This window comes from Canis lupus, chromosome 11, assembly GCF_048164855.1.
Source record: "Canis lupus baileyi chromosome 11, mCanLup2.hap1, whole genome shotgun sequence".
In the NCBI taxonomy this organism is placed as follows: domain Eukaryota; kingdom Metazoa; phylum Chordata; class Mammalia; order Carnivora; family Canidae; genus Canis; species Canis lupus.
Window position 1 is genome coordinate 19127084 of NC_132848.1, and position 13287 is coordinate 19140370.

General features: G+C 41.5%; 1 long non-coding RNA gene across 3 annotated transcripts in view; it reads right to left on the bottom strand.

Annotated features, from left to right (window-relative positions):
- Window positions 1-3409: 3409 nt before the first annotated feature.
- Window positions 3410-13287, bottom strand: part of LOC140642583 (uncharacterized) — a 45446-nt gene continuing 35568 nt past the window's right edge. Inside the window, exon 5 of one of the 3 annotated variants that reach the window (XR_012039024.1) lies at window positions 3410-3924. This is a non-coding gene — a long non-coding RNA (uncharacterized lncRNA). The remainder of the gene's footprint in view (window positions 3925-13287) is intronic. The other 2 variants (XR_012039025.1, XR_012039023.1) reach the window with 2 other exon arrangements.

Genomic DNA, 13287 nt, shown 5'->3' on the forward strand with positions numbered 1-13287 from the left:
TCCTCGCGGGCCCCCCGTTGGATGTCTTTTGTTTCTTTAATTCTTTTTTCCCCGTCTTCCTACCTTGATAGAAGCGTGAACTCTTCTCACTGTAGCATTCCAGCTGTTCTCTCTTTAAATCTCAGGTCGAACAAAAACAGACACATAGATCAATGGAACAGAATAGAGAACCCAGAAGTAGACCCAGAACTTTATGGTCAACTAATATTCTATAAAAGAGGAAAGACTATCCACTGGAAAAAAGACAGCCTCTTCAATAAATGGTGCTGGGAAAATTGGACATCCACATGCAGAAGAATGAAACTAGACCACTCCCTTTCACCATACACAAAGATAAACTCAAAATGGATGAAAGATCTAAATGTGAGACAAGATTCCATCAAAATCCTAGAGAAGAACACAGGCAACACCCTTTTTGAACTCGGCCACAGTAACTTCTTGCAAGATACATCCACGAAGGCAAAAGAAACAAAAGCAAAAATGAACTATTGGCAGTTCATCAAGATAAGAAGCTTTTGCACAGCAAAGGATACAGTCAACAAAACTCAAAGACAACCTACAGAATGGGAGAAGATATTTGCAAATGACCTATCAGATAAAGGGCTAGTTTCCAAGATCTATAAAGAACTTCTTAAACTCAACAGCAAAGAAACAAACAATCCAATCATGAAATGGGCAAAAGATATGAACAGAAATCTCACAGAGGAAGACATAGACATGGCCAACAGGCACATGAGAAAATGCTGTGCATCACTTGCCATCAGGGAAATACAAATCAAAACCACAATGAGATACCACCTCACACCAGTGAGAATGCAAACATTAACAAGGCAGGAAACCACAAATGTTGGAGAGGATGCGGAGAAAAGGGAACCCTCTTGCACGGTTGGTGGGAATGTGAAGTGGTACAGCCACTCTGGAAAGCTGTGTGGAGGTTCTTCAAAGAGTTAAATATATCCTGCCCTACACCCAGCAATTGCACTGCTGGGGATTTACCCCAAATATTCAGATGCAATGAAACGCTGGGACACCTGCACCCCGATGTTTCTAGCAGCAATGTCCACAATAGCCAAACTGTGGAAGGAACCTCAGTGTCCATCGAAAGATGAATGGATAAAGAAGATGTAGTTTATGTATACAATGGAATATTACTTAGCCATTAGAAACGACAAATACCCACCATTGCTTCAACGTGGATGGAACTGGAGTGTATTATGCTGAGTGAAGTAAGTCAATCGGAGAAGGACAAACAGCATATGTTCTCATTCATTTGGGGAATATAAATAATAGTGAAAGGGAATATAAGGGAAGGGAGAAGAAATGTGTGGGAAATATCAGAAAGAGAGACAGAACATAGAGACTCCTAACTCTGGGAAATGAACTAGGGGTGGTGGAAGGGGAGTTGGGCCGGGGTGGGGGTGAATGGGTGACGGGCACTGAGGGGGGCACTTGAGGGGATGAGCACTGGGTGTTATTCTGTATGTTGGCAAAGTGAACACCAATAAAAAGTAAATTTATTATAAAAAATAAATAATCAATCCATCAATCAATCTCAGGCCAAATTCGTAGATTTTCAGGATGATTTGAAGCTTATCTAGGTGATTTGGTGGGGACAGGTGACCTGAGGACCCTACTCTTCCGCCATCTTGCCCCTCCTCTCCAGGCTACCTTTTTATGTCATATCCTCACTGTATTTAATGTGGTTTTCAACTTTCTGTGTATTTTCACCAATATTTGTTTGTTTGTTTGTTTGTTTGTTTTGGCTTTAGTCATCTTAGTAGGTGTGAAGTGATACATTTTTTTTGTCATTAGCATTTCCCCTAATGTTATTGACCATTGTTTCCTGTGCTTTTTTGGACACTTGTTTGTCTTCTTTAGGAAAATATATATTCAAATCCTTTGAGCACTTTTTGATTGGGTTATCTCTCTTTTTACTGTTGAATATTAGAAGGTATTAATAATATATTTTGGATGTAAGTTGCTTGCCAGTTATGTACGTAATCTGCAATTATTTTCTTCTAATCTGTAGGCTTTTTACTTTCTTGAATATATATCCTTTGATGTTTTGACTCTTTTGTTTTTTATATATACTTTTAAGTATATTTTTATTTAAATTCAGGTTAGTTAATATATAGTGTGTTATTAGTTTAGGGCTAGAGGTTAGTGATTCACCAGTTGTATATACCACCCACTGCTCATCACATCAAGTGTTCTCTTTAATGTTCATCACCCAATTACCCCGCCCATCTACCTCCTCTTCAGCAAACCTCAGTTTGTTTCCTAGAGTTAAGAGTCTCTTATGGTCTGGATCTCTTTCTCTCTTTTCATCTTATTTTATTTTTTCTTCTTTTCCCCTGTGTTCATCTGTTTTGTTTCTTAAATTCCACATATGAAGGAAATCATATAGTATTTGTCTTTCTCTGACTTATTTTGCTTAACATAATACAATCTAGTTCCATCCACATTGTTGCAGATGGCAAGATTTCATTCCTTTTTATGCCTGAGTAATGATATTCCATTGTATACGTGTAAAACACATCTTCTTTATCCACTCATCAGTCACTGGACATCTTGGCTCTTTCAACATTTTCGCAATTGTGGACATTGCTACTATAAACATTGGGGTGCATGTTGTCCTTTGAATCACTATTGTTGTATCCTTGGATAAATTCCTCACAGTGCAACTGCTTTTGGTGTCAAATATAAGAAACCATTGTCCAATCCATGGTCACAAAATTTACTCCTTTGAGTATTTATATTATCATTTTTATAGCAGATTAGTTTTTAATTTATTTCAACATTTTAATAGGAATTTGTTAAGACTGAAATCATATGCTCCAAATAACTACTTTGAAGCAAAAATTCCCCGGACACATTCTGGCATATTCAGGTGTGTTTCATAGTTTATAAAGCCATATGAATCACTGCATAGTCAGCTGTTTATAGTTTTTCAATCTTGGTATTCTTGAAGAGATTATCTTATATCACACACTTTCAAATAAAACCTATTTGATTATTTATTTCACTTTGTAAAATCACGATAATTTGAAACAAAATATTGAAACAAAATGATTTGTAACATTTAGTGGCAAATATTAATTCTCAGAGACATTTGAAACAATGGTTCAGCATAGGATAAAAAGATGACATAAGTTGTCAAAAAAAAAAAAGAAACAGAAAAATAGGTCAATTGGGGAACATGGCATAAAAGGAAGGGTAGAGTTAATAGAATTATTATAATAATCATAGTGAAATATACTAATAATGTTCTTTAAATATGAAGAAAACAAGAGATGGGTTTTATTTATTTTTTATTGGTGTTCAATTTGCCAACATACAGAACAACACCCAGTGTTCATCCCATCAAGAGATGGGTTTTTAAAAAAAAAAGTGGACAGGTTATTGTATCTAAACTGTTGGCATTGTTTTCAAACCTTTTGGTTCATATTGTTCCTCTTGCTATATGATGAATAATTTTCACACTCTCATATGTAACGTTTGAAAAACATATTTTAATGATTTGATTCAACATGTCATCCTTTTTTTAGCATTAGCATTTTTAAACAATGGTTATATATTGGTGTAATTAAAATGTTATAATAGAATTTCTAATGGTGGCCATCTTGCAGAATATCACATGCTTTATTACTGTTTGAGGAAGGAATTAAAGTAGCTGTTCTCTTCACCTGGATGATATTACTTAAGATAAAAGGATGATGACTTCATGGATTTAGACTTGTTTCTAACATCAAGAGGTACACATTAAATATGGATAAATTTTAAGCTTTATTTAAATTTCAGTTGGCATACAGTGCAGTATTAGTTTCAGGTGTGCAGCATAGTGATTCAGCACATCTGGTGCTCATCCAAAGTGGACTCCTTAATCCCCACCAAGTTTTCTATGCCAGTCGTATCTCAGTAAATCTGTTTTTGGAAAATGAAAACAAAGGAAGATAGGTTGGGTGTCCATAGCACACTGAAAAGACTATCTCTAATAGTTTTAGTCTGTGACACTGCCAGAATGATGCTTATGGCTTATTCCATGTTGCATCATGGAATCTTTATTTGTTTCTTGAATTATAATTGATACACTGTTACATTAGTCCCAGGTGTACAGCATAGTGATCTGACAAATCTATACATTATGCTATGCTCACCACAGCTGCCTCATGTCACCATATAATGTTGTTAAAATACTGCTGACATTATTCCCCATGCCGTACCTTTATTCCCATGAATTACTCATTCAATAATAGGAATCCTATATCTCCCACCTCCCTTCAACCATTTAGCCCTTCACCCATATTCCTTACCCCCTGGCTACCATCAGATTATCTGTCTATTTATGGGTTTGTTTCTGCCTGCTTTTTTTTTTCTACTTTTCTTGAAATTTTGCCTTTTATATTCGACATATACATGGAACTATATGGTATTTGACTTTTTCTGACATATGTCACTTAGCACAATATCCTCTAGCCCATCTAGTTGCCACAAATGGCAAGATATCCTTTCTTTTTTAATTTTTTATTGGTGTTCAATTTACTAACATACAGAATAACCCCCAGTGCCCGTCACCCATTCACTCCCACCCCCCGCCCTCCTCCCCTTCTACCACCCCTAGTTCGTTTCCCAGAGTTAGCAGTCTTTACGTTCTGTCTCCCTTTCTGATATTTCCCACACATTTCTTCTCCCTTCCCTTATATTCCCTTTCACTATTATTTATATTCCCCATATGAATGAGAACATATAATGTTTGTTCTTCTCCGACTGACTTACTTCACTCAGCATAATACCCTCCAGTTCCATCTACGTTGAAGCAAATGGTGGGTATTTGTCATTTCTAATAGCTGAGTAATATTCCATTGTATACATAGACCACATCTTCTTTATCCATTCATCTTTCGATGGACACCGAGGCTCCTTCCACAGTTTGGCTATCGTGGCCATTGCTGCTATAAACATCAGGGTGCAGGTGTCTCGGCGTTTCACTGCATCTGTATCTTTGGGGTAAATCCCCAACAGTGCAATTGCTGGGTCATAGGGCAGGTCTATTTTTAACTCTTTGAGGAACCTCCACACAGTTTTCCAGAGTGGCTGCACCAATTCACATTCCCACCAACAGTGTAAGAGGGTTCCATTTTCTCCGCATCCCCTCCAACATTTGTTATTTCCTGCCTTGTTAATTTGCCCCATTCTCACCGGTGTGAGGTGGTATCTCATTGTGGTTTTGATTTGTATTTCCCTGATGGCAAGTGATGCACAGCATTTTCTCATATGCATGTTGGCCATGTCTATGTCTTCCTCTGTGAGGTTTCTCTTCATGTCTTTTGCCCATTTCATGATTGGATTGTTTGTTTCTTTGGTGTTGAGTTTAATAAGTTCTTTATAGATCTTGGAAACTAGCCCTTTATCTGATATGTCATTTGCAAATATCTTCTCCCATTCTGTAGGTTGTCTTTGAGTTTTGTTGACTGTATCCTTTGCTGTGCAAAAGCTTCTTATCTTGATGAAGTCCCAATAGTTCATTTTTGCTTTTGTTTCTTTTGCCTTCGTGGATGTATCTTGCAAGAAGTTACTGTGGCCGAGTTCAAAAAGGGTGTTGCCTGTGTTCTTCTCTAGGATTTTGATGGAATCTTGTCTCACATTTAGATCTTTCATCCATTTTGAGTTTATCTTTGTGTATGGTGAAAGGGAGTGGTCTAGTTTCATTCTTCTGCATGTGGATGTCCAATTTTCCCAGCACCATTTATTGAAGAGACTGTCTTTCTTCCAATGGATAGTCTTTCCTCCTTTATCGAATATTAGTTGCCCATAAAGTTCAGGGTCCACTTCTGGGTTCTCTATTCTGTTCCACTGATCTATGTGTCTGTTTTTGTGCCAGTACCACACTGTCTTGATGACCACAGCTTTGTAGTAGAACCTGAAATCTGGCATTGTGATGCCCCCAGATATGGTTTTCTTTTTTAAAATTCCCCTGGCTATTCAGGGTCTTTTCTGATTCCACACAAATCTTACAATAATTTGTTCTAACTCTCTGAAGAAAGTCCATGGTATTTTGATAGGGATTGCATTAAACGTGTATATTGCCCTGGGTAACATTGACATTTTCACAATATTAATTCTGCCAATCCATGAGCATGGAATATTTTTCCATCTCTTTGTGTCTTCCTCAATTTCTTTCAGAAGTGTTCTATAGTTTTGAGGGTATAGATCCTTTACATCTTTGGTTAGGTTTATTCCTATATATCTTATGCTTTTGGGTGCAATTGTAAATGGGATTGACTCCTTAATTTCTCTTTCTTCAGTCTCATTGTTAGTGTATAGAAATGCCACTGATTTCTGGGCATTGATTTTGTATCCTGCCACGCTACCGAATTGCTGTATGAGTTCTAGCAATCTTGGGGTGGAGACTTTTGGGTTTTCTACGTAGAGTATCATGTCATCGGCGAAGAGGGAGAGTTTGACTTCTTCTTTGCCAATTTGAATGCCTTTAATGCCTTTTTGTTGTCTGATTGCTGAGGCTAGGACTTCCAGTACTATGTTGAATGGCAGTGGTGAGAGTGGACATCCCTGTCTTGTTTCTGATCTTAGGGGAAAGGCTCCCAGTGCTTCCCCATTGAGAATGATATTTGCTGTGGGCTTTTCATAGATGGCTTTTAGGATGTCGAGGAATGTTGCCTCTATCCTTACACTCTCAAGAGTTTTGATCAGGAATGGATGCTGTATTTTGTCAAATGCTTTCTCTGCATCCAATGAGAGGATCATATGGTTCTTGGTTTTTCTCTTGCTGATATGATGAATCACATTGATTGTTTTACGGGTGTTGAACCAGCCTTGTGTCCCAGGGATAAATCCTACTTGGTCATGGTGAATAATTTTCTTAATGTACTGTTGGATCCGATTGGCTAGTATCTTGTTGATAATTTTTGCATCCATGTTCATCAGGGATATTGGTCTGTAATTCTCCTTTTTGGTGGGGTCTTTGTCTGGTTTTGGAATTAAGGTGATGCTGGCCTCATAGAACGAATTTGGAAGTACTCCATCTCTTTCTATCTTTCCAAACAGCTTTAGTAGAATAGGTATGGTTTCTTCTTTAAATGTTTGATAGAATTCCCCTGGGAAGCCATCTGGCCCTGGATTCTTGTGTCTTGGCAGGTTTTTGATGACTGCTTCAATTTCCTCCCTGGTTATTGGCCTGTTAAGGTTTTCTATTTCTTCCTGTTCCAGTTTTGGTAGTTTGTGGCTTTCCAGGAATGCGTCCATTTCTTCTAGATTGCCTAATTTATTGGCGTATAGCTGTTCATAATATGTTTTTAAAATCGTTTGTATTTCCTTGGTGTTGGTAGTGATCTCTCCTTTCTCATTCATGATTTTATTAATTTGAGTCTTCTCTCTCTTCTTTTTAATAACGCTGGCTAATGGTTTATCTATCTTATTAATTCTTTCAAAGAACCAACTCCTGGTTCTGTTGATCTGTTCCACAGTTCTTCTGGTCTCGATTTCGTTGAGTTCTGCTCGAATCTTTATTAGCTCCCTTCTTCTCTTGGGTGTAGGATCTATTTGCTGTTTTTTCTCTAGCTCCTTTATGTGTAAGGTTAGCTTTTGTATTTGAGTTCTTTCCAGTTTTTGAATGGATGCTTGTATTGCGATGTATTTCCCCCTTAGGACTGCTTTTGCTGCTTCCCAAAGATTTTGAACGGTTGTATCTTCATTCTCATTAGTTTCCATGAATCTTTTTAATTCTTCCTTAATTTCCTGGTTGACCCTTTTATCTTTTAGCAGGATGGTCCTTAACCTCCATGTGTTTGAGGTCCTTCCAAACTTCTTGTTGTGATTTAGTTCTAATTTCAAGGCATTATGGTCTGAGAATATGCAGGGGACAATCCCAATCTTTTGGTATCGGTTCAGACCCGATTTGTGACCCAGTATGTGGTCTATTCTGGAGAAAGTTCCATGTGCACTTGAGAAGAATGTGTATTCAGTTGAGTTTGGATGTAAAGTTCTGTAGATATCTGTGAAATCCATCTGGTCCAGTGTATCATTTAAAGCTCTCTTTTCTTTGGAGATGTTATGCTTAGAAGACCTATCGAGTGTAGAAAGAGCTAGATTGAAGTCACCAAGTATAAGTGTATTATTATCTAAGTATTTCTTCACTTTGGGTATTAATTGATTTAAATATTTGGCATCTCCCACATTCGGGGCATATATATTGAGGATTGTTAAGTCCTCTTGTTGAATAGATCCTTTAAGTATGATATAGTGTCCCTCTTCATCTCTCACTACAGTCTTTGGGGTAAATTTTAGTTTATCTGATATAAGGATGGCTACCCTTGCTTTCTTTTGAGGACCATTCGAATGGTAAATGGTTCTCCAACCTTTTATTTTCAGGCTGTAGGTGTCCTTCTGTCTAAAATGAGTCTCTTGTAGACAGCAAATAGATGGGTCTTGTTTTTTTATCCAGTCTGAAACCCTGCGCCTTTTGATGGGGTCATTAAGCCCGTTCACGTTCAGAGTTACTATTGAGAGATATGAGTTTAATGTCATCATGATATCTATTCAGTCCCTGTTTTTGTGGAATGTTCCACTGAACTTCTTCTTAAAGGGGAATTTTAAGAGTCCCCCTTAAAATTTCTTGCAGAGCTGGTTTGAGATCACATATTCTTTTAGTTGCTGCCTGTCTTGGAAGCTCTTTATCTCTCCTTCCATTTTGAATGAGAGCCTTGCTGGATAAAGTATTCTTGGTTGCATGTTCTTCTGATTTAGGACCCTGAATATATCCTGCCAGCCCTTTCTGGCCTGCCAGGTCTCTGTGGATAGGTCTGCTGTTACCCTAATACTCCTCCCCATAAAAGTCAGGGATTTCTTGTCTCTTGCTGCTTTAAGGATCTTCTCCTTATCTTTGGAATTTGCAAGCTTCACTATTAAATGTCGAGGTGTTGAACGGTTTTTATTGATTTTAGGGGGGGATCTCTCTATTTCCTGGATCTGAATGCCTGTTTCCCTTCCCAGATTAGGAAAGTTTTCAGCTAGAATTTGTTCAAATACATATTCTGGCCCTCTGTCCCTTTCGGCACCCTCGGGAACACCAATTAAACATAGGTGTTTCTTCCTAGGCTGTCGTTTTTTTCCCTTAATCTATCTTCATGGTCTTTTAATTGTTTGTCTCTTTTTTCCTCAGCTTCCCTCTTTGCTATCAACTTGTCTTCTATGTCACTCACTCGTTCTTCCACCTCGTTAACCCTCGTCGTTAGGATTTCTAGTTTGGATTGCATCTCATTCAATTGATTTTTAATTTCTGCCTGATTAGCTCTAAATTCTGCAGTCATGAAGTCTCTTGAGTCCTTTATGCTTTTTTCTAGAGCCACCAGTAGCTGTATAATAGTGCTTCTGAATTGGCTTTCTGACATTGAATTGTAATCCAGATTTTGTAACTCTGTGGGAGAGAGGACTGTTTCTGATTCTTTCTTTTGAGGTGAGGTTTCCTTCTAGTCATTTTGCTCAGTGCAGAGTGGCCAAAAGCAAGTTGTATTGGGAAAAGAAGAAAAAGAGAGGAGAGAAAGAAGGAAAGAAAAGAGAAAAAGAAAAAAAAGGAAGAAAAAAAACGAAAAAGAAAAAAAAGGGAAGAAGAAGAGAAAGAAAAAGAAAGGAGAAAAAAAGGGGTGTGGGGGAAGGAAACAAATCAAAAAGCAAAACAAAACAAAACAGAAAAAAAAAAAAGAACCAAGGGGGAGTATCTTCTGATTCTGTGTACTTTAAGTCCCTTGGCTTCCTCTGGAAGTTGTCAATCAGTCTAGCTGGTCTTCTGGGGGAGGGGCATGCTGTGCTGATTTTCAGGTTTAGCAGTTGGGGGAGCTGCTGTGCCCCTGCCTGGTGCAGGGCTCAGTGGGGGTTGTTTACCCCGTGAGGCCGCAGGAGGAACAGTCCCAGTGGCGGGGCCGCTCTGGAGCCCTGGATTCAGCCCCCGCAGTCACCACGGAGCTCTCCGTCTGCAGGGCCTGGAGGCTCCCGGGCGGGGCCGCTGATCTGCTCAGCTGGGGCAGGAGCGTCCTTGCTGTCCTGGGCCCTCCCGGCCTCTGCCTGTCCCGGGGGAGGCGGGATCCTGGGCTGTGTCCCGGCGCCCTGTGCTCCGGGGCCTGCGCTGGTGGATTCGCGCTCCCGGGCCGCGCAGCCCCCTCCGCGGAGCCGCCGCCCGAGCACCCCGAGCTGCTCCTGGAACCACACAGCCCCCTCCGCACGGAGCCTCTTCCTCTGCCCGAGCCCCTCTGAGCTGCTCCGGGTCCCGAGCACCCCGAGCTGCTCCTGGAACCACACAACCCCCTCTGCAGAGCCGCTGCCCGAGCCCCTCCAGCTGCTCCGGGTCCCGCCGGTCCCGCCGTGCGCGCTGCAGCCCTTAGGGAGCTCGGCGCACTCTCCTGGGCACGCAGTTGCTCTGTTACTGTCCCAGGGAACCCGAGGGCATCCTCGCCCTCCTGGGGTCCTGCTCCAACTCCCTGCGTGCCCCTTTCCGCCCGGGAAGGTTGGTGCAGCTCCTGCTTCTCCGGGCCGGGGCTCTCCTGTCCTGGGGACACTCGCCCCGGCCTCAGCCCAGCTCCTCGCGGGGCCCCTCCCTTTTGGAGGCCTTTGTTCCTTTATTTCTTTTTCCCCCGTCTTCTTACCTTGATAGAAGAGCGAACTCTTCTCACTGTTGCATTCCAGGTGTTCTCTCTTTAATTCTCAGGCCGAATTCATAGATTTTCAGGATGATTGGAAGGTTTTCTAGGTAATTTGGTGGAGACAGGTGATTTGGAGACCCTACTCTTCTGCCATCTTGCCCCTCCCTCCTGGAAGATATCCTTTTTTATGGCCGTATGATGTTCCATTATATCCTATGTATATCATCCTTAGATGCATGTACATGTATGTGTATATATAACCCCTTTTTTAGACATTTATCCATGAACATTCAGGTTGTTTCTGTATCTTGATTATTGTAAATAATGCTGCAATAAACACGGGGGTGCATATCTTTTTCAATTAGTGTTTTCAGATTTTTTTTTAATGGGTGTGTGGGAAAGAGTGAATATCCAGTAGTAGAATTAGTGGATTCTATGTTATTTGTTTTGTTAATTTCTGAGGAACCTCCATACAATTTTTCTTATTGGCTACACCAATTTACATTCCAAATAGTGGTGCTCAAAGATTCCATTCTTTCTACAACTTTACCAACACTTGTTATTGTCTTCTGGGGGGAGGGGAGTTATTCATTTATTTGACCAGAGAGATAGAGAGAACACATGGTCATGACCTTGGCCAAAGGCAGACACATAATTTACTCTGACACCCAGGTGCCCCTGTTATTATCTCTTTGAGTCTAGCCTTTCCAACAGTGATGTAATCTGAGGTGATATCTCATTGTGGCTTTTATTTGCATTTCCTTGAAGAAGCGTTATGTGGGAATCTTTTCATATGTCCATTAGTCATCTGTACATTCTCTTTAGAAAAATATACATCCTGGCCCTCCATTTTTAATCAATTTATTTGGAAGTTTTGTGGGTGGTCATTTGTATAAATTTTTACAGAGTTTGGGTATTAACTCATTATGAGATAACCTCACTTACAAATGTCTTTGCCCATTTGGTAGGTTGCCTTTTCACTTTGTGGATTGTTTCTTTTGTGGAGTAAAAGATTTTTATTTAGTTGTATATCTGGTTAGGGTTACGGTTAGGGTTAGGGTTCGGGATTGGGTTAGGGTTTGGGTTAGGGATTGGGTATGGGTTAGGGTCAGGGTTCAGGTTCAGGTTAGGGTTCGGATTAGGGATTGGGTACGGGTTACGGTTAGGGTTCGGGTTCGGGTTAGGGTTCGGGCTAGGGTTAGGGTTCGGGTTCGGGTTCAGGGTAGGGTTAGGGTTCGGGTTAGAGTTAGGGTTAGGGTTCGGGTTAGGGTTAGGGTTAGGGTCAGGGTCAGGGTTAGGGTCAGGGTTAGGGGTAGGGTCAGGGTCAGGGTTAGGGTTAGGGTCATGGTCAGGGTTAGGGTCAGCATCAGGTTTAGGGTTAGGGTTAGGATTAGGGTTAGAGTTAGGCTTCAGGGTTAGGGTTAGTGCAAGAGGTTAGGGTTAGGTTTAGGGTCAGGCCTCAGGGTTAGGGTTAGGGTTAGGCCTCAGTGTTGGGGCTAGGGTTAGGCCTCAGGGTTAAGGTAAGGGGTTAGGCTGAGGGGTTAGGGTTAGGGGTTAGGCCTTGGGGTTAGGTTTTAGGGTTAGGGTTAGGTTTAGGGTTAGGCTTAGGCTTCAGGGTTAGGCCTCAGGGTAAGGCCTCAGGGTTAGACCTCAGGTTTAGGGTTAGGTTTAGGCCTCAGAGTTAGGGTTTAGGTTAGGCCTTAGGTTTAAGCCTAGGGGTTAGGCCTCAGAGTTAGGGTTTAGGGTTAGGGTTAGGGTTAGGCCTCAAGGTTAGGGGTTACATTTAGGCCTCAGGGTAAGGCCTCCATGTTAGGCCTCATGGTTAGGCCTCAGTATTTGGTTTAGGCCTCAGGGTTAGGGTTAGGGTTAGGCCTCAGGGATAGGGTTTAGGTTTAAGCCTCAGTGTTACGCCTAGGTGTTAGGCTTCAGGGGTAGGGGTTAGGGTTGGGGTTAGGCCTCAGGGTTTGGGGTAGGGTCGGTGTTAGGCCTCAGGGTTAGGGTTAGGGTTAGGGTTAGGGTCAGGGTCGGATTTAGGTTTAGGTTCAGGGTTAGGATTAGGGTTAAGGTCAGGGTCAGGGTTAGGGTTAGTGTCATGGTCAGGGTTAGGGTCAGGATTAGTGGTAGGGTCAGGTCAGGGTTAAGGTTAGGGTTAGGTTTAGTGTTAGAGTTAGGCTTCAGGGTCAGGCCTCAGGGTTGGGGTTACAGTTAGGGCCTCAGTGTTAGGGGTTAGGGTTAGGCCTCAATGTTAGGCCTCAGGGTTAGGGGTTAGGGTTAGGATTAGGGTTAGGCCTCAGGTTTATGGGTTAGTGTTAGGCCTCAGGGTAATGCTTGAGGGTTAGGCCTCAGTGTTAGGGTTGTGGTTAGGGTTAGGGTTAGGGTCAGTGTTAGGGTTTGGGTTAGCGTTAGGCCTCAGGGTTAGGGTTAGGGGTTAGGCCGAGGGGTTAGGGTTATTGGTTAGGCCTTGAAGTCAGGGTTAGTGTTAAGGTAAGGGGTTAGGGTTCGGGTAAGTGTTCGGCCTCAGGGTTAGTGGTCAGGGTTAGTGTTACGGTCAGGGTTAGGCCTCAGGTTAGGGTAAGGGTTAGGCCTCAGGATCATGCTTCAGGTTTAGGCCTCAGGGTTAGGCTCCAGGGTGAGT